The following is a 27258-nucleotide window of genomic DNA, read 5'->3' as shown; positions in this document are numbered from 1 at the left end:
ACTCGCATGGGAAGGTGTGTCAGATTGTAGTGGCATGCTTCCCAACCTTGGCATTCACACGGAGATTCCCCTGCTCCTGGATGATGATGAGGAACCAAGGCCCCCACCTGGAAGCCAACACGTGTCCAGTGATGAGGACAGTGGAGAGGAGGAAGGTGTTGACCTGCGTCAACAGCTCATTACCCACTACTTCACTTGAAAGTGGGTGACAATGTACAACGTACCCATTGTCTGATGAGGTTGCTGTTGTCGTGAAGGGGTATGTGAGAATTGTAACAGCAGCCAGTTGTAAATTCAGTGGTGGTTAGCAATGTTTCTGGGATAGGTGATTCAGGAACATCTACAGGATGTGTATGTTGACCCTTGTTGCCCATTGTGACGTGTACATGTTGGCTTATCTTGATGGTAGGTGTTTTGTGATGTCTGTGATGCCACACCCAGACCAGTGAATGTTGTTCTGTTCCTTGCCTACATACAGTCTATACTCCTGGTACATTGTGATCATGTTGAAGACTGTACATCCTGGAATAAAGACGGAGCAGACACAACAACATGTGTGTAAGGGTTTTTATTTACAATGGTGACATGTGAGGGGGTGAACATTTGCATTGAAGTGATTGGTGGAGCAGTGGGTTGACTGTAATGGTAAATGAGATAATCGAATAGTCACCACATTGATGTGGTGACCCAGTCCAACAGACAGATGCCATTCACAAGGCAGTGTGGGTAAGGACAGTCCAAAAAGTCAATGCAGTGGTGAAGAGGGTTTCCATTATGGCTGGCTCCATGACTGGCGTTTGGCAGGTGCTTTGCCTCCAGCTATTCCCAGGGTTTTCATAGGACGGCCCCTTTGTCGCTTGGCAGGGGGGCCCTTCTTCAGGGCCAGTGGGGTCTGAGGACTCACTCCTCTCTGTTGGCACAGGGGAGGATGGTGAACTGTCATCCTGCGGCCCACCAGAGGGAGGCGGATGTGTTGGTTGTGGCGCAGGCCTGTCACTCAGTACCACCACTTGCTGGCCCAAGAGGTCCACAATTTGTCCCATGCGTGTGTCGATAGACCTCATCAGAATATGCCCCAAGGACTCTGGTGATGTGTTCCAGGGAATTGGTCCCAGCCTTATGGTGTCTGTGGGTGACCCTGCCCCTCCCACCTAACCTGCTGCCACGGACCTGTTGCTTCACCACTGTGGGCACCCACATCCTCTCCCTGCCCTCCTCAGTCAGTGTTGTGGGGTGGTCATCCTCTGGCACAGGGAGGGTGTTGCAGGCAGCACTGGTGGTGGTGGTGGCGGTGGATGCACAGGCTGTAACAGCAGGGGTCTGCAGTGACATTGTTATTGCAGCAGATGTGGTGGGGGGGACAATGGTGTCCTGGGACCTGTTGCTCCCTGACACACTAAATTGGCCTGCTTCAAGCTCATTGTCCAGAGAATCTCGGGAGTCAACATCCAAGAGTCCATTTACCGGGGGGAGACTGGCTCTGCAGGTTGCTGGTGTTGTCCTTTGCAGTGAGGTCTTGGTCACCTGTGGGTCAGATGTGAAATGATCATTGTAGTGCACCCTGCATGCTTTGTGTTAGCTCTGTGTCATTCACTGTTTGTACACTTCACAATTGACTGCTCATCACATTGTTTCCACTGTGCACTACTGTGTCCCCCTGACATGATGCCGTGGTATGTTCATTACTTATCAACGGTGTGAGGTGTCAATACATACCATGCGCCACGTTCACTTTTTATGATTACAGGGACCTGTTGACATCTAGGGACTGGCACAGCATGTTATTTCATTGAGGACTCTATGTTGATTTGTCTGACCTGGCAGACGTCACATCTGGACATGGACTGCCCATTGTCATCTCCTGCATACCTTTGTCCTGTCATGTGTATATCTTGATTTGTTTTTCAAAAATAAAAAGCTTCCCTTTTGTTTTTATTCCAAGTTCTCCAACAAATACAGTCATATACAATGTATTATGAACCCAAAGACAAGAAAACTACAAACTATAGCACCATAGGGATAGAGTATGATAATTTTATTCAAAATTCCTCTATTGCAAACTGTGTTACACTATTGTATCCAAGACTATTCAATGTCTTTCAATCACCATCAGCAAATAAAATTCATATAATCACAATCATAAATATCGTTCACAGTATTTCATATTTAACACTTCTAATCAACAATAATAATTATTGCACATAATGAACTTTAGCAAAAATAAAACATTATGAATAAAATAGACAATACAATAAATATGAAAGTATAAAAACAGCAAATACAATTGTGTCCTCTTGTCGACGCGTTTCGGTGTAATGTCTAATGTACAACACCTTCTTCAGGACCAACACCTTAAAAACAGCTCTCACTATTGGTTAAAATCAATATAGAAACAGGGCTTCTTACTCATTGTCCTAGATACAACAAACATCCATGAACCCCGTGAGACGAGACGCTGTGCGCTCCAACCAGATACGTGCCTCCACTTGAATTATATCAACAGTGAGAGAACCATTGACTTCGTGTGAAGTAGCCCAAAAGATTAGTACCACACGGAATGACAGCTGGCAAGGATTTGGAATGATATAAACCCCAAATCTCCGTTTCAACGGGTGTATGAAGCACTAACCGCCTTGCACGTATAAATCTAAATAAGAATTGATGAATCCTCATTAGAAGAAACTAGTGCAACAACAGGGATGAAGTGAATTGAGACACTCTCCCATGGCTATCTAGGACAATGAGTAAGAAGCCCTGTTTCTATATTGATTTTAACCAATAGTGAGAGCTGTTTTTAATGTGTTGGTCCTGAAGAAGGTGTTGTACATTAGACATTACACCGAAACGCGTCGACAAGAGGACACAATTGTATTTGCTGTTTTTATACTTTCATCTTTATTGTATTGTCTATTTTATTCATAATGTTTTATTTTTGCTAAAGTTCATTATGTGCAATAATTATTATTGTTGATTAGAAGTGTTAAATATGAAATACTGTGAACGATATTTATGATTGTGATTATATGAATTTTATTTGCTGATGGTGATTGAAAGACATTGAATAGTCTTGGATACAATAGTGTAAAACAGTTTGCAATAGAGGAATTTTGAATAAAATTATCATACTCTATCCCTATGGTGCTATAGTTTGTAGTTTTCTTGTCTTTGGGTTCATAATACATTGTATATGACTGTATTTGTTGGAGAACTTGGAATAAATACAAAAGGGAAGCTTTTTATTTTTGAAAAACTCTACATACCCGGTCCCTTTTGGCTAAACCTGGGAAACTCTCTCTTTCTTTACTTATATCTTGATTTGTACCACCAAACACGCTTTCTTAATTTTCGAATGGTCCTTGTTGCTCTGGCCCCTTGGCACTGCACATGTCAATAGGTGCTGTGCATGATTGTGCTCAGACTTTCTTCTACATGTGCATTGGTGTGTCACACTTTGGTAGCTGTGACAGTTTCCTTTGCTTACCTTGTGTGCACACTGTGCGTGGCAATGTGGTCAGTGTGCATATTTGTGCAATGAGAGGGCCGGTGTTGTCATAAGGCACCATTTCGTTTGTGACGAATGTGTGTGTGCACGTACTGGCTACTTAACTGTTATGTGCTTACATTTGGCTTTGTTATGTAACACATCTGTGTGTGCATGTTGGAGGCTTAATTCCTGCTCAGTGGGGTCACAATACAGAATATTATGTCTACGTACCTGTAAGTTTGTTTGGTGTACTGCAATGGCTTCCACCTGCTTCTGGGTGGGGGAGTGCTCCATCCTGCTGAGGTGTGGGCCAGGGGGCATGGTGGGAGAAGTGGTGCAGGCCTCCCACCCACAAACACCCTCCCAGGGAGGATTGCCACCTACCTGTAAGTTTGTTTGGTGTATTACAATGGCTTTAACTGCTACTGGGTGGGGTGGGGGAGGTCTCCATCCATCTCAGGTGTGGGCCAGGGGGCATGGTGGGAGTAGTGGTGCTGGCCTCCCACCCACAAACACCCTCACTGTGAAGATGGCTTCCTACCTGTTAGTTTGATGAGGGTAATGTAATGGCTGACACATGCTTCTGGGTGGGATGGGTGGAGGGCTCCATCTTGCTAGGCTGTGAGTCAGGGTGCATGGTGGGAGTGGTGGTACAGGCCTCCCACCCACAAACCCCTTCCCAGGGAAGATGGCTACCTACCTGTAGGTTTGTTTGGTGTACTGCAATGGCTGCTGCATGCTTCTGGGTGGGGGAGTGCTCCATCCTGCTGAGGTGTGGGATGAGGGGCATGGTGGGAGTAGTGGTACAGGCCTCCCACCCACAAACACCCTCCCAGGGAAGATGGCTACCTAGCTTTAAGTTTGTTTGGTATACTGCAATGGTTGACACATGCTTCTGGGAGGGGAATGCTCCATCCTGCTGAGGTGTGTGACAGGGGGCATGGTGGGAGTAATGGTACAGGCCTCCCACCCCCAAACACCCTCCCAGGGAAGATGGCTACCTACCTGTAAGTTTGTTTGGTGTACTGCAATGGCTGACACATGCTTCTGGGTGGGGGAGTGTTCCATCCAGCTGAGGTGTGGGACAGGGGGCATGGTGGGAATAGTGGTACAGGCCTCCCACCCACAAATACCCTCCCAGGGAAGATGGCTACCTACCTGTAGGTTTGTTTGGTGTACTGCATTGGTTGACACATGCTTCTGGGTGGGGGAGTGCTCCATCCTGCTGAGGTATGGGACAGGGGGCATGTTGGGAGTATTGGTACAGACCTCCCACCCACAAACACCCTCCCAGAGAAGATGGCTACCTAGCTTTAAGTTTGTTTGGTATACTGCAATGGTTGACACATGCGTCTGGGAGAGGAATGCTCCATCCTGCTGAGGTGTGGGACAGGGGGCATGGTGGGATTCGTGGTACAGGTCTCCCACTCACAAACACCCTCCCAGGGAAGATGGCAACCTACCTGTTAGTTTGATGAGGGTAATGTAATGGCTGACACATGCTTCTGGGTGGGGTGGGGGAGGGCTCCACCTTGCTATGCTGTGGGACAGGGTGCATGGTGGGAGTGGTGGTGCAGGCCTCCCACCCACAAACACCTTCCCAGGGAAGATGGCCACCTACCTGTAGGTTTGTTTGGTTGTACTGCAATGGCCAACACATGCTTTTGGGTGGGGGAGTGCTCCATCTTGCTGAGGTGTGGGACAGGGGTCATGGTGGGAGTAGTGGTACAGGCCTCCCACCCACAAACACCCTCCCAGGGAAGATGGCTGCCTAGCTTTTAAGTTTGTTTGGTGTACTGCAATGGTTGACACTTTCTTCTAGGATGGGGAGTACTCCATCCTGCTGAGGTGTGGGACAGGGGGCATGGTGGGAGTAGTGGTACAGGCCTCCCACCCCCAAACACCCTCCCAGGGAAGATGGCTACCTACCTGTAAGTTTGTTTGCTGTACTGCAATGGCTGGTACATGCTTCTGGGTGGAGGAGTGCTTCATCTTGCTGAGGTGTGGGACAGTGGGCATGGTGAGAGTAGTGGTGCAGGCCTCTCACCCACAAACACCCTCCCAGGGAGGATGGCTACCTAGCTGGAAGTTTGTTTGGTGTACTGCAATGGCTTCCAACTGCTTCTGGGTGGGGGAGTGCTCCATCCTGGTGAGGTGTGTGACAGGGTGCATGGTGGGATTAGTGGTGCAGGCCTCCCACCCACAAACAACCTCCTAGGGAGGATGGCTACCTACCTGTACGTTGGTTTGGTGTACTGCAATGGCTTCCACCTGCTTCTGGGTGGGGTGGGGGAGGGCTCCATCCAGCTCAGGTGTGGGCCAGGGGGCATGGTGGGAGTAGTGGTACAGACCTTCCACCCCCAAAAACCCTCCCAGGGAAGATGGCTACCTACCTATAAGTTTGTTTGGTGTACTGCAATGGATGACACATGCTTCTGGGTGGGGGAGTGCTCCATCCTGCTGAGGTGTGAGACAGGGAGCATGGTGGGAGTATTGGTGCAGGGCTCTCACCCACAAACACCCTCCCAGGGAGGATGGCTACCTACCTGTACGTTTGTTTGGTGTACTGCAATGGCTTCCACCTGCTTCTGGGTTGGGGAGTGCTCCATCCTGCTGAGGTGTGGGACAGGGGGCCTAATGGGAGCAGTAGTGCTGGCTACCTGTGCACATGCCCCCATGGTAATGTTGCTAGCTACATTTGGGGTGAATGGGAGTGAGTGAATGTTTGATCTGTGAGACATGATTTTGTGTGTGTGTGGTGCAGATGAATGGAATTTGTCCTAGGTGGTGTAGCTTTGTTGTTGTGCAAGACATTACAGGTCAGAAACAGCAGAACGTACCGCGGGACCATTGGGGATATCCTAATTTCCCGTGCGGTGTCTCCGCTATGCTTGAAGCGGGTTGGTGTTTTTCCGCTGTGGATCCGAACGCCACGGACGGATTTTGACCATTTCCGCCTGCTCCAACGTTTTTTCTTGGCCCCATTCCGCCACAGTCGGTGTTTTTTGGCAGATGATCCTAATTTGGCCACCGAATTTCCACGGTACCGGCAGGCGGTTGTTTTCCGCTTCCATGCCGTCCTAATCGGCCGCTTAGTGTCTGTAAATTCATTATTTTGAAAACTGTACAATTGACTGAGTGATATCTTCTGGGGCCTCTCAGTACATATGAGCATTTCTTACTGGCCAGGTTTCACTTTGATCTCTTCTACCTCTTGCTGGCACAGCCACGGGAGTGTATTAGAGGTTAGATTTTAGAGTCCTGTGGCGTTCGACGGTAAGTCTCCACAGGACATGCTTAAGGGCCGATTCCAATCCGGGTCGGAAAGCACTCCAACCAAGCCGGATCCGGAGTGTTTTCTGACCGAGCTGGAGTCCTGCAGTCTGACCGAGCGAGTACGATGCGGCCGTATGCTGCCAGACTTTGTTCGGTCGGAATCCAATAGAAGTCAATGGAAGCTGGTCGTATGGCGCGTACATTGGCTCCCATTGACTGAATGAGTACGTCTCGTGCAAGGGCGCCCCCTACAGTCGGTACTCATTGGTGCCATCTGCACCGTACAAGCCTGTGTTGGGGGAACCCTTGGTCTCCCCCTGTGTCCGAGTCGTAGGGCTGCGGGTGACAGTGGGTCCGACGCGGACCCCCTAAGGCAACGACCCAGACAATTTGCGAGCCGGACACTCCGGCTTGCACAGGCTGTCCGACACGTGCATCGTACTGGCTTGGTCATGAATCACATCCATTGCACGCCACGGTTAGCTTACGACCGAGACATAAGGAGCGGTTCAAAAACCGGAAACGACTCGGTCGGTAAATTTCATGTAACTCGCATCGTACTTGCTCGCTCGTACAGCTGTGTGAGTCGGGCGGAAAACACAATCGTCCGGCTCATAGTTTTTCCGGCCGGATCGCGTTCGGTGCCCTTCCGACCCGGATCGGAATCGGCCCCTTAATGTTTTAATGTTTTGTAAGTATTATGTGACTCCCCGAAAAACTTTTATTATCCCTATTTTAAAAAGACTGGAGTTTAAACAGGTGTAACCAGCCTTTGTTTATTTACAATTGTCCGGTGAAACTGTCTTCTTTGTTCTTAATTTTTTTAAATCAGCTGTGAGGCTGAGAGCCTGTGTTGACTAATTGACAGTGGCTTTTAAATGATGGTATAGTACTTTATTAGGCACATTTGTGACATTTCCAGCTTAGTTAGGGATCTTGTGGTAATCCTTGTTTCTGCTTCTCTGTTTTTATGTTTCTTTGTCTATGCATTTTATAACAAATTTCTCTGAATTATATGATATTTTACAGCTAGATTTGGCATTTATGTGATAGACAAATAAATAATTACATTGATTTAGGGAGTCAAAGTGATCAGTGCCCACAAGTGATCCAACTATCAATGTTTTCTTGATTGAAAATTATAGTACACTAGAAATATGAAGAAATTAAAAATTTAGACTAGGCTGGGGCGGAGACCTCCGCTCCGCCCACGGAATATGAAGAGATTTGCCTTCCCTGCATTCCGCAGAGAACGCGGAGAAGGAAAATCTTCGCACCCTCTGCAGTGTAGCAGAGTTGGCCAGCCCCTTCCTCCACCCCTCCAATATTAACAATTAATTTTATTACTTACAAATAAATTACAACCCACTTACCTGTAAGGCAGCATCACAGGGCTTCCCTCCTTCTCTTTGTCAACATTTATTCTAATCCAAGCGAAAACTGCGCATGCGCGCGTGTCACGCATGCGCATTTCTTCTGGCCTTCTTAATCCTTGGTACCACGACTAGGTAAATCTCATCTGTGCGAAGGCTTCTGTTGGCCTCGTAAGGGCTAATCATGGATTTGATAATAGGACGTCCATTTCCTCCTAAAGACTTATGGGCAACACATAGGGCCTTAAAATGTATTCTCTCCTGCACCGGTAACCATTGGAGAGTGCATAATGCCAGCTTTGCTGAGCAGCGATTATGGGTTTTCGTGTGCAGTCTTGCAGCGGAATTTTGTACAACCTGCAGTTTTGTGATGACTGCATTAGGGGCGCCCATGTAGAGGGCATTACCATAATCTATCCTAGAGAGGATGAGTGCCTGGACCAGCATTTTTTTTGCTTTAAATGTGAGATCTTGATCCAACCAGACACCCAGGTTTTTTATCTCAGTTTTTTAGATGGGTACCGTGTTCATACAGGCTGGCCACATGGTATTAGATTTGAGATTTAACTGGTTGCCAAGCAGCAAAAGCTCCATTTTATCACCGTTGAGTTTTACGTGGGACAGGCTCATCCACTTAGTGACTTCCTCAAGACAAGCGTGGAGATCAGAGGGCGTATGGTCGACCTGGGTGAATGCCTCAACCAACTGTATGTCGTCGGCATATGTAACTATATGAATCCCAAGGGGGGAAACACTATCCACCAGTGGATGCATATAGACATTAAAAGGGTCTGGCTCAAGGATGAGCCCTGTTGGACGCCACACCTAAGGGGGACAGGTTTAGAAAAGATGTCACCTTCAAACACCTGGAAGCACTTGTTCTCCAGAAAGGATTAGAGCCACGTTAATGCCTTGCCAGATACTCCTATATTCCTGAGGCGGTGAGCCAGGGTACGGTGATTCACTGTATCAAAGGCAGCACTTAAATCGAGGAATATTATGCCTGCCGTACCTCCAGAATCTAGGATTTTTTTTCCTCTACCACCGCTAATAAGTCGGTCTCAGTGCCTTGGCAAAGACGGAAGCCCCTTTGTGAGGGGTGGAGCAGGTTATTGGACTCAAGAAATGTGGAAATTGTATGGTTAACATGTTTCTCTGTGATTTTGCCAATTACCGGGAGGAGCGAGATAGGACGGTAATTGCCCAGATCTGCAGGGTCCAGGTTAGGTTTTTTTAGCAGAGCTTTTACCATTACCCTTTTCCATTCGGGGGTGACTCTCCCTAATGAGTGGGAGTCATTGATCAGGCTGGTCATAATGGGGGCCACTGTAGGTGCTACAAGTTTAAAAATGTTGGATGGTGCAAGGTCCAATGGTGACCCCGATTTGACCGAAGTTAAGGTGGCTAAAAATGACTCCTAAGTCAGCGGAATAAAAGTCTCCAGATGGTGTTTATTTCCATGCTGGCCCATGGCAGTTGGCTCAGGTGTATTATTGTCTCTTTGTGGGAGATGCTTGAAAATATTATGAACTTTGGTGGCACAGTATTCCGCGAGTTTGTTACAGCGGTATCCCAAAGGATCAGGTGCCGCTGGGGGATCAGGGACTTTGAAAAGATTTTTAGCAATCAGAAAGGTCTCTCTGGAGGAGTTGGCTGCTATTGTAATCCATTCCTTATCGTAAGTGGCCTGGGCTCATTTTATTTCAGCCTCATATTTTCCGATAGCTGCCCTATATTCCTGTTTTTTAATATGTGAGAAATCTTTCCTCCATGTCCTCTCTAGTCTTTTGCATTGTTGTTTTAAAATGTGCAGCTCAGGAGAGAACCATGCAGATTTGGTGGAACCTGCCTCTTCTAGATTGATTTCTTTGGGAGCACCGGGTTCAGTGACTCCTCAATCCAGTGTGCGAACTTCTGCTACTCCGTGACTGGGTTAAGTTCCAGATTCGGATTTGAATTTTCCATTTCCTGGATTCACCCTTCCACCGGGAGTTAGGGCCAGGAATGGATTAGTATTCGAGTTGACTGAGTGTGCAGAATGGGAGTCATAGGGCCCATACAGACAGAATAAAAAAATGGGCTGACCATGGTATGTGGATTGGGGCTTTACCTTTAAGTTCCACCAGGTTAGAAAAAATTGGATCAAGAAGGTGACCTTTAATATGAATTGCTTGGGAGACCTTCTGGTGAAGTTAACATGGCATCAGGTCTTGTGCCAGTTCAATCACTGAAGATGCCAAGGGATCATCAAAGTTAAGGTTAATATCTCCAAGGAGAGTGAAATTAGCTGAGGAGCTAGCCAGAGTCATAACTGTTTCCAACAGAGATTTACCAAATTGGCCCACTGACCAGTAAGAAGCTAGTGGATATGATGCACTTAGTTAGGTTTTCATGGGTGGCATGAGTTGAGTTTATGCCTTCTCCTGTCTTGTATCTTATGTTGCAAATGTGGTTTCTAATAACTATTGAACCCTAAACCAGCTTCTGTATTTAAACATCCTCACTAAATATACACCCAGAAGCTGAAAAGAGGTGGTATTTTAGACAAAATCAAAAGGTTTGTTTTCGGATTTTTATGAGCAATGTAAACTGTTTGTGTCAAAAACAGTTAATAGCAATAGAACATTTAGTCAGTTCTGGTTGTGTCTACTATTTCTTTGGCTTTCAGTAAAACAAACACATGTTTATGTGATGAAAAGCAAAGAGATAGGTCCTCAGTATCTGGATAAATATCAGCTTCATATAACATAACATATATGACCTTTTCTACAACAACAATCAACAACAATTTAATATAGTTATAAGAGATCTGCTTGACAAATGTTGACAGTTTTTTAGCAAAATTACTTGCAAACATGATAAGTTAAAAAGTAAAAAAAACACAGCTTCATTTCATCCATCTGTACTTAGGATAATTTATTTTTAGGCTTTCCTGTTTTCAATTTCTATTTTTGGTAAATTCTGGTGGGGTTTTTTCAGTGTTTTCAAGTGATTTCAATATCTTTAAAAAACTGTGGTTATCAGTGGCTAAACATTTTCGCGACATTAAAAACTACAGAAGCAGTTTTTTTCCGGTGTTTATGGAACTTTTTGCCTTTATTATTGCTTGCTTTCTGCACTGATAGTGCATGGTTATAGACAGTGTATGTACAGTGTAAATGAGGTCCAAATGCATTTTTACAAACCGAACTCATCATAGTACACCATACAATACCTCTTCAGTGAGTCTTTGGCCATGCACGTTTGCTCTTTCCTTCCCATGTAAACTTTTATCTGTGAAAAGGCCCTCTCAGCATTGGCACTTGAGACAGGCAATGCCAAATTAGCCGGTATACAATTTGCTAACTCTGGCCACTGACATAGCTTTCCATGCCAATACTGGTGCACCTGAAAATTGTGAACCTCTGTGACAGGTTCTGCAACATATGCGTTGAACTGGGTGCATATGCCCTCAGAGTTAATGAAGCGGTCCAAAATGAGGCAGCACTTTTGAAACTCCAGAGTACCAGTGCAGCAGAATGGACTAAAAAGTCAACAGCATTCTTCATTAACTCTGAAGATCGTAAAGATGCTTTTAGCATACCATCTAGCTAGTGTCAAGGATCTCTTACAGGGAAGCACTTCAGCTCAGGTATCGATTGCGACAGGTCATCACACAACTTTTTCGTATACGTTGCTGAATCACTGCAAATACAAAAAATATCACTGAATTCTTTGTTGAACTTGATAAGAACTTTTTGCAGCTACATTCTAAGTGACACTGCGTTCCATGTTTTCCAAAAGTCTGGTGTCATGTTTTCACCAGTATCCCAGACGCTTTGTGCACTCTTTTCACATATACCTGTCACTATACCTTGCATTGAATGTTTAAAGCCTGGGGTGCTTGGCAATTCTCCTACTATCAATTCTGACTCACTAGATAAGAGGGCTCATGAATCAAGGGTTTTTAACCATTCTCTTTGGGTAAATGTGATGGTACATATTGGTAAAGGTTCTTATGAAACCTGCATTTTTCCTATCAGTGAAAGACTCAAATGTAGCCAAAAATCAAATATGATTTTGATATTTCCTGATCCTTTACGGTTTATAAAATAAATAAACAACACCTAAAACATGCTTAAAATCCCTGTATCTTTAGACCGAATACCACAAAACTGAAAAAAGATGGAAGAAACAATATTTTAGTGACATCCATAAACTAAAAAACTCAAACAGAAAAATGTTAGCCCAGTCTGTCTTACTGCTACTTCATATAACAAAGTTACATTGTATTGGCCCCTATAGGAAGAATTAAAAATGACTCTTTCACTCTCCTTTTTCTTTCTTTGTATGGCATTTAGTTTGTGGTTGTGCTATTGCCCTTCCAGTGGGGTTTTATCAGTAATTATAGGTTTAATCCTAAAATCGGACAGCCTATTTATTTTACATAAATTGTGGTATGCAGACAGAAATGTCCACCAAAACAAATATCGAGTGGGAAATATTGTGTCACAGAAATATCGACAGCAAGAAGATCGTGGTCAAGAATAGCGAATTTAAGGTAAGAAATATAATTTTCAAAAATATAGATATCAATATTGTTTGCAAAAATATAGTTGTTTAAAATATTGATTTTTTAATTTGTGATATGTATTTTAGTTTATATTTTAAATGTATGTGATGTATGTTTTTTGTATAAGTATTGTTCATGTGTTTTTAAATATGTGTTAAATGTTTAGTAGTTATCAATTTATTTTAAATACATTTTCTGTTCTTTAGTTCCGTAGCGGGTTGTGGATATAAAGGGGAAGTAGTTCATTATAATAAATTAATGATAATTGTTTTTAGTTAATAATATTTATTTTATTGAGATTGTATAGTGTTAATTGTGGGAAGTAATATATTTGTAATTAATTCTTAATTGTTTGTTAATTAATACAAATTAATTGGTAATTATTCATGGAAATTGAGTAAAGAAAAATTATTTACGGGTTGTAGGGTTTATAGGGGTAAAGGGTGGGAATAATTCTGATTAATTAATAATTAGTTGGTAATTTATATTAATTAATTTATAAAAACAAATATAACGGAAATAGTGTAATTACTTTTAGGTGCGGGGTGTGGGGATTAAAGGGGTAAAGGGTGGGAAGTAAATTATGTTTAATTAATAAATAAGTAGTTGATTATTCATATTAATTAATTGATTGTAAATTAAATATGGAAATTGTGTGATTAATTTTAGGTGCGTGTTGTTGGATTTTTAGGTTAAAGGGTGGGAAGTACTTTACTTTTAATTAATTATTAATCAATTGTAATTAATAATAATTAATTAATTGAATATTAAATATGGAAAATTAGTAACTAATTTTAGGTGTGGGTTGTGGGGTTTATAGGGGTAAAGGGTGGAAAGGAATTCATTATTTAATCAATTATTAATTTGTTTAATATTATTATTAATTAATTAATTGAAATTTAATTAGGGTATTTGTGTGAGGGTTGTATTTTTATAGGGGTAAAGGGATGGGAGTAAATTAATTTTACTTACTTTATAATTAGTTGTTGGATACTATTTGTTTTTTAATTGAAAAAAGTTTGAATTTGTTAATCATTTTTTACAGTTTAATTTTAGCTGTGTGTTGTGGGGATCATAGGGACTTGTGAGAAAGTAATACATTTTTATGAGTTTTCATTTGTTTTTAATGAATAATATTTGTTTAATTGGTAAATAATTTTGTTAATTATGGAAATCCATTTTAAAAAAGTGTTGATGTGGTTTGTAAATAGTGTGATATTACAGGGTAGGGAATAAAAGAAGTACATTTATGTAATAACTATAGTTTTTTTCTAAATATTTTTAATGAATAATATGTATTTGTTTGATTTTTTTTTAAATTTTAATATGTATTTACAATATGCAATGTTTTTTACATTTTAATATGTAATATATGTGTATTTCAATTTTTAACATATTTATATATTCATTATTTATTTTTGTTTTTAAATATTTTTGTTGTTAATATTTGGGTGCCGATTCCGATCCTGTAAAACCCGGGTATGAACCGTCATACGGAGCGTTTTCTCCGTCCGACTCGTACCCGGGAAAACCACCTTACAAACCTGCAAGTATGATTCGTACAGAAATACCATTTCCGTACGATTCGTACAAAAAAACGACCGGCTAAAATACACCCACAATTCCAATCCGGGACACCGCGTATGTGATGTCCGGACGGAGTCAGGCAGCGTTTTACGAACCAGCAAGTACGATTCGTGCCTACGTCACTCCGCACGTAGCATTTTTTACGGGAGCCAAAAACTGCCGGGAAATTGAGGACGACGCGAGGAAGGAGCACCTGTACGCGACGGACAGCCATGGACCCCATCCTACGTGTCATCCCGGCCCTCATAGCCTACGACCTGGTGCACAGGAACCGACGCAGACGCCGCAGAAGGTCAGAACAACACCCAGGGCCATAGGTGGGGGGCAGGGGCAGGAAACATAACCCCCACCCAAGGCAAAATGTACACATGCCCTGTACATACCGTACCTCCAGGGACTGGTCACTCGGGGGGGGGGCATGTCCACCAAGGCCTGCGTCCCGCCACAACGGAAGTGGACGTGGATGCGTCCCGTCACCACAAGAATTGTGGTACGCACCGTACCCAAGCCTTAAGTGCGTGGGTACGGGTCGTACCACGCCTACCTCTACATCACCCCAAAAATGGTGGTACGGCCCGTACCCACGTTCTGTAGGCCTGGGTACGGGCTGTACCCCTATGGCACCCCAACAATGGTGGTACGGCCCGTACCCACGCTCTTCAGGCCTGGGTACGGGCCGTACCCCTACGGCACCCCAACAATGGTGGTACGGCCCGTACCCAGGCCTGAAGAGCGTGGGTACAGGTCGCACCACGCCTACCCCTACATCACCCCAACAATGGTGGTACGGCCCGTACCCAGGCCTGAAGAGCGTGGGTACGGGTCACACCACGCGTACCCCTACGTCACACCAACAATGGTGGTATGGCCCGTACCCAGGCCTGAAGAGCGTGGGTACGGGTCGCACCACACGTACTCCTACGTCACACCAACAATGGTGGTACGGCTCGTACCCAGGCCTGAAGAGCGTGGGTACGGGTTGCACCACGCGTACCCCTACGTCACACAAACAATGGTGGTACGGCCTGTACCCACGCTCTTCAGGCCTGGGTACGGGCCGTACCACCATTGTTGGGGTGACGTAGGGGTACGGCCCGTACCCAGGCCAGAAGAGCGTGGGTACGGGTTGCACCACGCCTACCCCTACGTCACACCAACAATGGTGGTACGGCCCGTACCCAGGCCTGAAGAGCATGGGTACAGGCCGTACCCCTACGTCACCCCAACAATGGTGGTATGGCCTGTACCCAGGGCTTCAGAGCGTGTGGGCGGGTGGGTGGGTGTCGTGCTACGATCCACATCAGTGGACAGAGACATAGGGGTGTGTGCCCATCACTCCCAGCAGTGCCCAGACATATGAGGGGTGGGTGCCTATCACACCCAGCAGTGCCCAGACATATGAGGGGTGGGTGCAGAGGACCCCCAGCAGTGCCCAGACATATGAGGGGTGCGTGCCTATCACTCCCAGCAGTGCCCAGACATATGAGGGGTGGGTGCCTATCACTCCCAGCAGTGCCCAGACATATGAGGGGTGGGTGCCTATCACTCCCAGCAGTGCCCAGACATATGAGGGGTGAGTGCAGAGGACCCCCAGCAGTGCCCAGACATATGAGGGGTGGGTGCCTATCACTCCCAGCAGTGCCCAGACATATGAGGGGTGGGTGCCTATCACTCCCAGCAGTGCCCAGACATATGAGGCGTGGGTGCAGAGGACCCCCAGCAGTGCCCAGACATATGAGGGGTGGGTGCCTATCACTCCCAGCCATGCCCAGACATATGAGGGGTGGGTGCCTATCACTCCCAGCAGTGCCCAGACATATGAGGGGTGGGTGCAGAGGACCCCCAGCAGTGCCCAGAGTTATGAGGGGTGGGTGCCTATCACTCCCAGCAGTGCCCAGACAGATGAGGGGTGGGTGCCTATCACTCCCAGCAGTTCCCAGACATATGAGGGGTGTGTGCCTATCACTCCCAGCAGTGCCCAGACATATGAGGGGTGTGTGCCCATCACTCCCAGCAGTGCCCAGACATATGAGGGGTGGGTGCAGAGGACCCCCAGCAGTGCCCAGACATATGAGGGGTGGGTGCCTATCACTCCCAGCAGTGCCCAGACATATGAGGGGTGGGTGCCTATCACTCCCAGCAGTGCCCAGACATATGAGGGGTGGGTGCAGAGGACTCTCAGCAGTGCCCAGACATTTGAGGGGTGGGTACAGAGGACCCCCAGCAGTGCCCAGACATATGAGGGGTGGGTGCAGAGGACCCCCAGCAGTGCCCAGACAAATGAGGGGTGGGTGCAGAGGCCTCCCAGCAGTTGACAGAGACATGGGGGTGTGTACATCATCCTCCCATTAGCAAAACTCCATGGGTGCATGAAGGCATCCACAATGTGTGACTATGTTGAGAGTGCCATGACAACACATCACTGACAGCAGTGTCCCACTCCCATGAGGATGGATGTCCTTCCCCCACTGCATGACACACCACATGTGGGTGTGATGACAAATTACACATGCATACCCACCCCTGGCGGTGGCAGCACAATACACACACTGAGATCATGTGTTAGACCTGGCACCCTAGCGTGAGTCTCCCTTCCTCTTTTTGTCGCTGTGCCTCATGTGTTTTTATGGTGCTGGCCGCTCAACGCGCTGTGCCCCTGCCAACCAGTGTCGCAACGCAAGTGCTCCCTATGTAAATTGTATATGTTGGTTGGATTCCATGATTGGATTGTTTGGTTTACTGTCAGACCCCAGTAAAGTGCGCGAGGAGCTCCAGGGCATGTAAATGCAAACACCGCTGGTGGGCTTGCAGCACTGGTTGTGCAACCCACAGAAGCGGCCGGTAAAATATGTCTAAGGTCTGCCATTGCAGAACCTGCGTGCAGTCTGGTACTGACATGCTGACTGGCAAGTGCCCACACTTGCCGGTCCCTAAACCTTCCCTTAACTTCATGTTAGTCACCCCTCTGGTAGGCCCACGGGCAGGGTGCGTTGTAAGCATAAGGTAGGACAAGCCTGGATGCGTGGCATGTCCTAGTAGTGAATTACCGCCATCTTGTTGTTCACTACTGTAAGGCTACCCTGTTCTCATAGGCCAGCATGGGCGGCTAGGATTGTTACATCCTACGATCCTAACCGACCCAGGGAACATGGTAGAAGATCGAGTTTAGTATGCCTGAACTCGGAATAATAAGGTACATCTTTTCGCAAGGTTTATTTTAATATTCCGCGTTTGCAAATGCCGCTTTTAGAAAGCTGGCCTTTGCTTGCCTAAACATTTCAGCCCGCCTCTGCGTGATGTGTATCTGATGTCTGGCTGGTGTGAGTGACAGGGCTGGGGGAACCCAGATGGGCAGGGCTAGGTAGCCTGGTGGTAAATGGAAAGATCGACAGGTAGATGGGTGGGAGGAGTACTCCTAGGCTCTGAATAGGACAGTGCTCTGCCTCCACAATGCCGGCTCCGCCCCCTGTGGAGCGTCTGATGACTCTGCCCTGCACTCAGTAAGGAGAAGCCTGCATCGCGTAAACAAAGTGCTCAGAAACTGGACTGGACTAGGCAAGGGCCCCCCTGGCCTGGGAGAACAAAAGATCTGTGGTATGAATGTAGGAGCCCTGCTCCTAAGAAACTAGATCCGCTTTTGGCCAAGAAGAATCTCTGCCTGAGGAGGAGGCACCGGTAAAGCTGTAAGGAGGAAGACTGTCCCTATCCTGGGGGACTGGCCTGCAGTGGTGACCTTGCTGCCAAAGTAGAGAAAAGGAACCTTTTGCTGAAGACTTTGCTTTATTTTTACTTTCAAGACTTGTGCTTTCCAAAACAATCTCCAAGGGCTTGGAACTGAGCTTGCCCCCTGAACTGAGCCCCAGGACCATTGGGCTCTACCTGATCTTCACTCGCTTGCCGCTGGACTGTGGTGTCCTTTCCCTCGCCAGAGCTGTGACCCTCGTGCCCCAGTCCCTCCTTGAGCCGTGACCAGGACTGCTTAGCCGCCCCCGCCTTGGGAAGAGCCTCGCTCGATCGGAGCCGCTCCCCCTACGCTGTGCTGGGCTGCCCCTGTCACCTCGCTCGCTGGAGGCTCGCTGTGCATCTTCACCCTCCCGCCGGAATCGGCGTCGTGAGCATCTCCAAGCCTCGGACGGCCCGGACATAACCTGCGTGCCGGCTGCCCCGCTTTGTTCACCCGCCACCTGCAACACCCCGCTCTTGTCGTGAGCCTGAAGATCAGACCCCCATCGTGAAGTGTGGGAGCCCCGGACGCCACCTCGCCCTTCTGTCGAAGAGCCGCTGAAATCCCGCACCCGCCTTCGCGTTAAGAAACAAGGTACTGTACTTACGAACTCGACCGCGAGCTCGCATCGGATCCAGGGTCCGCAACGTTCTGATTTCCCTTTCATCTGCCTTGTGCTTCCCGGGCGCCGTTTCAGCACGAAGTGCGCTGAGGCCCACAATTACCTTGTGCCCGCCTAAAGAACTTTCCGTAACAAAGAGAACTTTACCGTATTTTCAAGAGTTGTGGCCCCATCAGTTTAACGTTACTGGGCCTTGTATTTGTATCTGCTGAATCTACATAAAAGCTTATTTTTATATACTTCCTGAATAGTGTCCGTTTGTGGTGCATGCAAGGGGTTTACTGTATGTGTAATTGCACTTGCTTAACCATGTACACCTGAGACTTAGCCTAGACTGCTCGCGCCACGCACCTAGAGGGTGAACAGGGGTTATTCTGGGGAGTCATCCTTCGCCCTGACAAGAAGTAAAGGGTCCCTGCTTGTTGTGGGTACGCACCTGCATCAACCAGAGACCCTCACTTCTAACATCATGCAACAAGACTGTATCCTCATGTGAAACCCCACTAAACTAAGAGAGCCTAAGGGAACACACACTGTCACCCACATTCCAGGACTGATAGGAATGTACAGTTGCTGCCTCCCATGGAAGGAAAAGGGTGGAGTACCCACAGATACAATGCCCACAATTGTCAGTCAGGTGCCCAAATACCCTGCAGAACAAGTAACACATGTGTGCTAGGCTGGGAGTACACACATGCATAGTGCGGAAAAGGGACCATGTCCACATTAAGCCATGGCAACATACTCCATACACAAGTACAGTGACTACCAAGGATGGCAAAGAAGATGCAGGCGGAGACATTGCTGAGAAGGCATGGGCAAAGTTGAAGGGATCCCTCACACAGCAAGGAACTGTAGACACAGGTCAGCACAACAATTGGGAAACACCCTGCAGGGAAGAAGGCAGGTGCCACAGAGGAAGGAACACTTACATGACCAAAGATTATTTGCAGAGACCTTGTGATGGCACGCAGATACCAGGGTCCTTCCCAGGAGCAGCACACTACAACATTTCCCAGACACCTAACACATTATCACCAGTCACCACCCCAACTCAGGGAGCAGCAGCACCAAGAGCAATACCAGAAAAGCATTTGTGTGCAAATGAAAAACAAAATGCTTTATTCAGCATAAAAAAAATTGGATTTGAAATGTACACTATATACAAGGCCCATAGGCCAGTCCATATGCGAATTCGGGGGGGGGGCACATTGGGACGTATCTCCCCTAGCTTGCATGCACAGTTCACAGTTCCTTTCCATCCACAGGGGGGGGCATCATGTGGGGGGGAAGGACCAGGCACCGCAGGGACAGGAGGGGCAAGGGTAGGTGTTGTGGGTACAGGGACGGACAACTCCACCACAGGGGGTGGGGCAGCTCCAAAGGTGGTGGTTAGGATGGCGCTGCACATGGTTGCAAGGTCTGCCAGCGACTAACCTGCGTCCGACTGTTGGTCAGGGGAGCTAAGGGGAGTGGTTTTGGAGGAAGTGGGTCGTGAGGACTGCGGACTCCCACTGTGGCTGCGTGGCTGCCGTTTGCCCCCCGACCCAGTGGGTGTGCCTACTTCCCCTTGTGTGTGCGTGACTGGAGGAGTGCGCTTGGCCTTCCCTGTTGGTGTGCTGCCTGTGTCTGGTGGGGTGCGTGCATGGGGATGTCTGGGTGTGCTTGGGACAGGTATGGGAGTGGGAAGTGTGGATGGGGCAGGGGTAGGGGGGACGGAGCGCTGCAGGAGACCCACTGCTGCCATCAGTGATGAGTCCATGGACCTCAGCAACATCCGTTGGTCAGACATCGCTGATGACATGCCCTCCATGTACGACACCATCTGTGTCAGCAGTCTGGTGTGGCCATGGAGGACATTAAGCAGCGATGTATGACCAACCTGCACCTGCCGCAGGATGTCCACAGACTCGGCATTGACGGCAGCAGGGGAGACAGGGGCAGGGGGTGCGGTGCCTGGCACGAAGGAGACATGTGGTCGCCTAGCACGGACAGAAGGGACCCGAGCAAGTGGGAGGGCGGTGATGGGAATGGAGGGGGCGGCGAGAGATGTACTATTGCTTTCAGCTGTGGGTGCAGCCTCCGCCCCCTCTGGGAGCTCAGCCTCGGACCCGTCAGCGTCATAGTCGGTGCTGGGACTGGACAGGTCCTCCGCCTGACTTCTCTCGCCCTCCGTGCCACTTGCTGCACCAGACCCCCAGCACTGGTGGCACCGGTGCTGGATCCCTCCTCCACGTCCGTGCCGGTGTCTCCCTCGGTGTTCCCCGACGATGCTGTGGGCAAGGTGAAGAGACAGGAAATAATCAGACACCTGTATACATATGAAAAGCATCATGAGTAACATCTACAATACTACGCACATATGTAGGCCATGCACTACACAGTTGGTTGAGCCACCATGCCACTTTGAAACAATGGAGAGCATGACACAACAGCAAAGAACTTGATATCGAATTATACAGAGAAGCTAGTGTCGGGGGACAGTTGAGCACAGCATCTGGACCACACACTGTTGCCAAAAATGGATGAGCAGGAACCATGTCTTTTAACGTTTGACACATGCTGCAAAGCACAAACATTAAACTCTGCACAACATGACTGGGTCAATACTTGTTGAGTGTCTGTTCCGACTATCCTCACACACAGGCCAGACCTGGCAAGGAGACATATGCTTTGGACATGTAGGCCTTGCCCGCACAAACCCCCCCCTACCTGAGACAATGTGATTGAGACAGAGGAAGGACTTACACCTCATAATCAGGGATCACATTAATGGGCTCCTTTTAAAGCCTAATTGCACTCTAACTACCCCTCGTGGGGCTGACCACACACATTATTGACAAACAACCATCATCAGATAGTTGTACACAGACACACAGGCACTGGCCAGTGTGAGGATGCACAAGCCACATTGGGTCACCCTGTACAGTGTACACATGTAGCACACTTTACGTAAATACAAATGAGGCCAGGGTACAATGCCACAGAGGCCAACCTATGCTGAAGACACAGAGAATGTCCACAGTGTTGGATAACACACATGATTCCTAGGAAAAGGTGTCTCAGGGGACTGTCATGGCCACACTGCTCCATGGTCCTGGATAGATCTGACTGCAACAGGAGCAACCGTCCCCACACTATGCATATCTCCCCCTCATGCACATCTTGTCTGAGGCCACAACATCGGTCATGCATGCTGCAAGGCAGTTCATTTTAAGCCTCACACTCCTATGTTGAGACTGCATCAGTGCCAACAATCATGGACCCCCAAATGACTGAACTGGACAGGGCACAGGCAAGGTCCCAACACATGTCACAGACCACCCCCACACATGATGCTGCAAGCATTGGGCACTTGGATTAACTGCCAGCCTAGATTACCCTGTGCAAGATTGAGTACACACAGACCAGGGAACACATGTCAAGGAGGGGAAGGGAGGAAGAACAGGACCGGTTGACTTTGGGGAACAGGATATGCACTGCACATATAAACCCTGGCAGTGTATCCAGGCGACTGAGCACTTCCAAAAGCTGGTGACACACAACAAACACACATGTACCTACCCCCTTCCTGCTGCTGCTTCTCCTGTAGCCGCCTATCCATGTCAGGGAAGACCACCGCCAGGACATGCTTCATTTGGTGGGTCAAGCGCCGGCGCCCGCGGTTCTTGTCCTCTGGAGAGTCCCCCAGCAGGACCCGGGCGATCCTCCTGGTCCAGCACCGGATATCCTGCCAGCGTGTTCTCACCTGGACCAGGCGCCGACTGCGACCCTCCACCGACCTCACGGCCCTGACGGCCCGCTTCCAAATCCCCCCCTTGGCATAGGTGGCTACCTGTGAGGATGACAAAGTGAGACAACATCAATACACCTGCTCCATGTCACACACATTAGAACAATTGGGCTTGTTTGAACAGGGCATAGTATGCAGCAAACTCATTGCACCTTTGTCATAGGGACATTATCCTCTGGGGAAGGCCAAATGCACTACGTGGCATTTAAAGTACACAGGTGGCATGAGGGGTGCGACAGAATCAATGATCATGGCTCACACTGTGCATCACAAGCAACACCAGGATAATGGACAGCACCTCAAAGCAGTCACATGCCCCAGGCAACCTCAGCGGAGTACACAGACACACACAGGCACAGGACAATCACCTGCCATTGGCAACTGCGGGTACAAACATCACTCTGCACATGTGCCACTTGACTGGGGGAGTCACAGGTGTGGGCCTAGCTCAGCACGTCAGACACACAGCACGGCTCCCTGCTCACATCAGATGGGTAGGGCATATGCATCCTCCATGCAGCTGGGGTGCAACACTCCACATAGACACTCACCCACATGACAGGGGACGTACACACACACCAATGTCCAGGGGCCGTACACATCATTTGGACACTATCACCACAGGTACACTCAACTCACACACATCTGTGGGTACAGTCACCTGTCACCTGTCACACTGGGGGACCACAGAATCACATCAGGACTATGGAAATGACATTCCCAAGGGGATTAGCCAGGCTGAATGTGGCATGCACCATGCAGTGATAGTCACAGTAAGCACAATGCAAGTGAGGAGTGCAGATATGAACCACATCAGGCTCTGCATGGGAGACATAAGGCATTCCCCCCTGGGACTCACCATGAACAACATTGCATGTCTGTCACACCTGGACACAATTCCAGAAGTGACAGACACAAAAAAGGGGCACAGTCACAGCTAGTGGAGTCAGCACTCACCTGCTCCCCTGGTCTCCCATATAGGCAGGGGCACTGTGGGAGGATGACGTCCAGCAACGCCTCATTCTCCTCTTGGGTGAATGGCTGGGCCCTCTCCACAGACCTGGACATGGTACCAGAGGAATCACGAGCAGCAGCAGTGGTGTGGAATGAAAGGTTGTGCAGGCAAGTGCTCTCTCATGGGTCCTGGCTGCCTTATATCTCCCTTGCTGGGCTGTTTCATTTACAGGAGTTCAGAGTGATTGGTCAATCTCATTTGCATCCTACATTTCCTCCAATTCCTTTAAACCTACCCCAGTGAGGGCCTTTGCATGATTCAAAATTTGAGCATGATGTCAAGTCAACAACCACTTTGCAACATAGTATATTGTCTCCAACCGACTTTTGCTGGCCACCTGATGCAAAAATTTGAACTGGAAACTCAGTCTCCATGACAACCAGCATGCATTTAGGCCCTTATACTTGTCCCTCATGTGTTCCCTATGTAATTTCACTATCCACACACAGGTACGGTGCGTTCCACACGTACCCCTAGGGCACCACTACTCCAGGGATACGGTCCGTACCCACGTGTGTAGGGCCTGTATCACTTCGGTAGTGTTGCCGTAGGAGTACGCCATAGAGATAGGGCTCATACCCGCGTATGTATGGCCCGTATCTCTATGGCGTACGCCTACGCCAACACTACCCTAGTGCTACGGGCCATACCCGCATGTGTAGGGCCCGTAGCACTATGGTAGTGTTGCCGTAGGCATACGCCATAGAGATAGGGCTTGTTCCCGCGTATGTACGGCCCGTATCTCTATGGCGTATGCCTACGCCAACACTACCCTAGTGCTACGGGCCGTACCCGCGTGTGTAGGGCCTGTAGCACTAGGGTAGTGTTGCTGTAGGCGTACGCCATAGTGCTACGGGCCGGACATACGCGGGTACAAGCCGTATCTAACCCTGGGCATAGTTCGCGAAGTAGCACTTTGTGAAGCTACGCAAAGTGCACTTCGCACTACGCGAGCTACGCGTAGCACTTCGCGAACTGCGTAATACCTTGTTCGCACTGTGCCAGATGTCGTTTTCAATGATTGCACAGTGCGGACAAGCAACCGGCACTGTGCAATCATTGAAAATGGCACAGTGCGAGCTGTAGTTTTCTGCTGCTCGAGTAGATTTTACTCAAGCGGCAGCTTTCTCAACGCAAACTGGTAGTTTCTCATCGCGAGTGGTCGTGGGCATACGTGACCACTCGAAATGAGAAACCTGACCTCCTCGCGTTGGGAATCTCGTCGGGAGGTTTATTTTCCATGCTCGCGATCGCCAACTTGATGTTGCTGATCACGAACAAGGAAAAAGTCTCGCCGGGATGTCATTTTGCTTGCTCGCGGTCGCCAACTTGACGTTGAGGACCGTGAGCAAGCAAAAAATGACCGCAGCACTACGCAACACTACGCTACGCGTGTTCACACTGTGCTACGTATAATTCGCGTAGTGCGAAGTAGCGCGAACTTCGCAAAACTACACGAGCGTAGCGTAGTGCTTTGCTCAGGCTTAGCCGTATCTCTATGGCGTACGCCTAAGCCAACACTACCCTAGTGCTATGGGCCGTACACGCGTGTGTAGAGCCCGAAGCACTAGGGTAGTGTTGCCGTAGGCGTACACCATAGTGCTACGGGACGTACATACGCGGGCATGAGCCGTATCTCTATGGCGTACGCCTACGCCAACACTACCATGGGGATATGACCAGTGTGTACACGTAAGTGTGTACGGTCCTTGCTCACACGCGTACTCCTACCCAAACCCCATATTGTGATACGACCGTACACACGCCCTCAGAGCGTGTGTACGGTGCGTTTCACAGCTTACCCTGGTGATAGGAGGCGCACAGGAAAGGTGTATGACTCGCACAAGGATGGACATCAAGTCATTGTCAGTGCAGTGCATCATGTGTAGGGCCTAGGTGTGTCAGGCAGTGAGCTGGCACATGTCTCCTCATGTTTTAACCCAATAGTTTTGTGATGACCTGTGTACACATGTCATGTGTGATGGGGCACCATGTGGCGCACTTCCCCTTCACACCTTTTACATGTGTGCATGTATTTCAAACTTGTCAAGCACTGCATCACTTGGATGGCACAGTCCCCAACACCCGCAAATGTCCCCTGATGCCAGGTACACGGATGATGACACTTGACATCTCACTACCAGCGTGCCACGATGTGACTATGTCATGTGTGTGTCATGTGTTCCCATGATCTTGCTGTTGGTGTTCTGTCAACGGCATCTGCTGTAGCTGCATCCAACATGTGTCTGTGTGTAGATGCTCATGTCACACTATTACGCACACCAGGACACATGTGGAATAACACGTGACGTGTGTCTGTATGCATCTAACAGGGACTTGTGAGCTTAGGACATATCTGCATAGTCTCAATGTCTGTGTGATCATATTTGACATGTACCCCTTCTTGGCAAGGTGTGTGGTCTGTCCTTTTTCCATTACATGTGACCTGTGCATCTAGCTTGCCGGCAGCTGTCTGTATGAGATGACATCCTTCAAATGCACATATGTGGATGTATGTCACTCCTATAATGTGTCTGGCTCTTCACTCACACTGGCCCACAGCTACTTTCATGGCATGTCATGTAGACCTTGACAATCCATGTTTGTAGCTGGCTCTTGGTAGGAGTAGCACCTGGCTGGCATACGTGTGCAGGATGTATTGCACAGACCAGACTCTGTATGTGGCATATGTGAATTAGCTGTTGAACATGTGCTCAGTTCATTGACATTGGTGTAGTAATGTACTCAATCTTCGTTATTCCTTCCAATTTTCTGCAGGGCACCGCCTCTCCCCCGACCAATGCCAGACTTGGCTGCCATGAGGGAACGTGACTGCATACGCCGCTACCGATTCCCCCAACGGTTAATTGTGGACCTGACAAACAGGCTGGCACCACACCTCCAACCGCGACACAGTTATCCGACTGCGCTGACCCCCAAGATGAAGGTGATGGCAGCCCTACATTTCTTTGCCACCGGTACGTTTCAATTGACCATTGCTGATGTGGGAGGCATGTCTCAGACCATGTTCAGCCGTGTCCTGCATGATGTTTTGGAAGCCATGTTGGAGCACCTGGATGAATTCATCCATTTTCCAACTCGTGAGCAGTTGACAGGTATCAAGGGTGAGTACTATGCCCTGGGAGGGATGCCCCATGTAATTGGGTCCATTGATGGGACACATGTGGCTTTGGTACCACCACGGGCACAGGAGGTAGCCTTCCGTAACCGTAAACATTACCACTCCATTAATGCCCTTGTGGTGTGTCTTGCTAACATGGTGATTTCCCATGTCTGTGCATGTTTTCCAGGGTCAGCACATGATGCCTACATCATGAGGCGTAGCTGGGTGCCAGAAATGATGCTGCAGCTACACAACGATCGAGCATGTCTTGTTGGTGAGTAGACTCTGTTTGTCCAGTATTCAGCGTTATCTTAGTATGTGACGGTACCTCCTGATCCACTTCTTTACATGATCTTTCCATGTAGGGGACTCTGGCTATCCCAACATGCCATGGCTGGTGACGCCTCTCCGCAACCCGAGAACAGCTGCAGATCACCGTTTCAACAACGCCCATGGGCAGACCAGGCGAGTGATTGAGAGGACGGTTGGCCTCCTGAAGAGCCGATTCCGATGCCTCCACAAGACCAGCGGGTCCCTCCCATATGCACCGGTGAAGGTCTGCAAAATCTTCCTCGTGTGCTGCATGCTGCACAACATGGCAGTGGAGAAAGCTGTGCCACTCATCCTGGATCCCGATGAGCAGGAACATCCACCCATGGAGGATGACGGCCTTGGTCACGAGGCAAGTGAGGAGGAGGAGGAGGAGGA

The 27258-nt window shown here is 48.3% G+C and overlaps 1 long non-coding RNA gene across 1 annotated transcript in view; it reads right to left on the bottom strand.

Annotated features, from left to right (window-relative positions):
• Positions 1–617: 617 nt before the first annotated feature.
• Positions 618–27258, bottom strand: part of LOC146811183 (uncharacterized) — a 130554-nt gene continuing 103913 nt past the window's right edge. The window contains exon 3 of the long non-coding RNA XR_014965788.1: positions 618–1524. This is a non-coding gene — a long non-coding RNA (uncharacterized LOC146811183). The remainder of the gene's footprint in view (positions 1525–27258) is intronic.

Source organism: Triturus cristatus, chromosome 7 (assembly GCF_964204655.1).
Source record: "Triturus cristatus chromosome 7, aTriCri1.1, whole genome shotgun sequence".
In the NCBI taxonomy this organism is placed as follows: domain Eukaryota; kingdom Metazoa; phylum Chordata; class Amphibia; order Caudata; family Salamandridae; genus Triturus; species Triturus cristatus.
The sequence above is the reverse complement of the archived record's forward strand: the minus strand, read 5'-3'. Positions and strand labels throughout refer to the sequence as shown.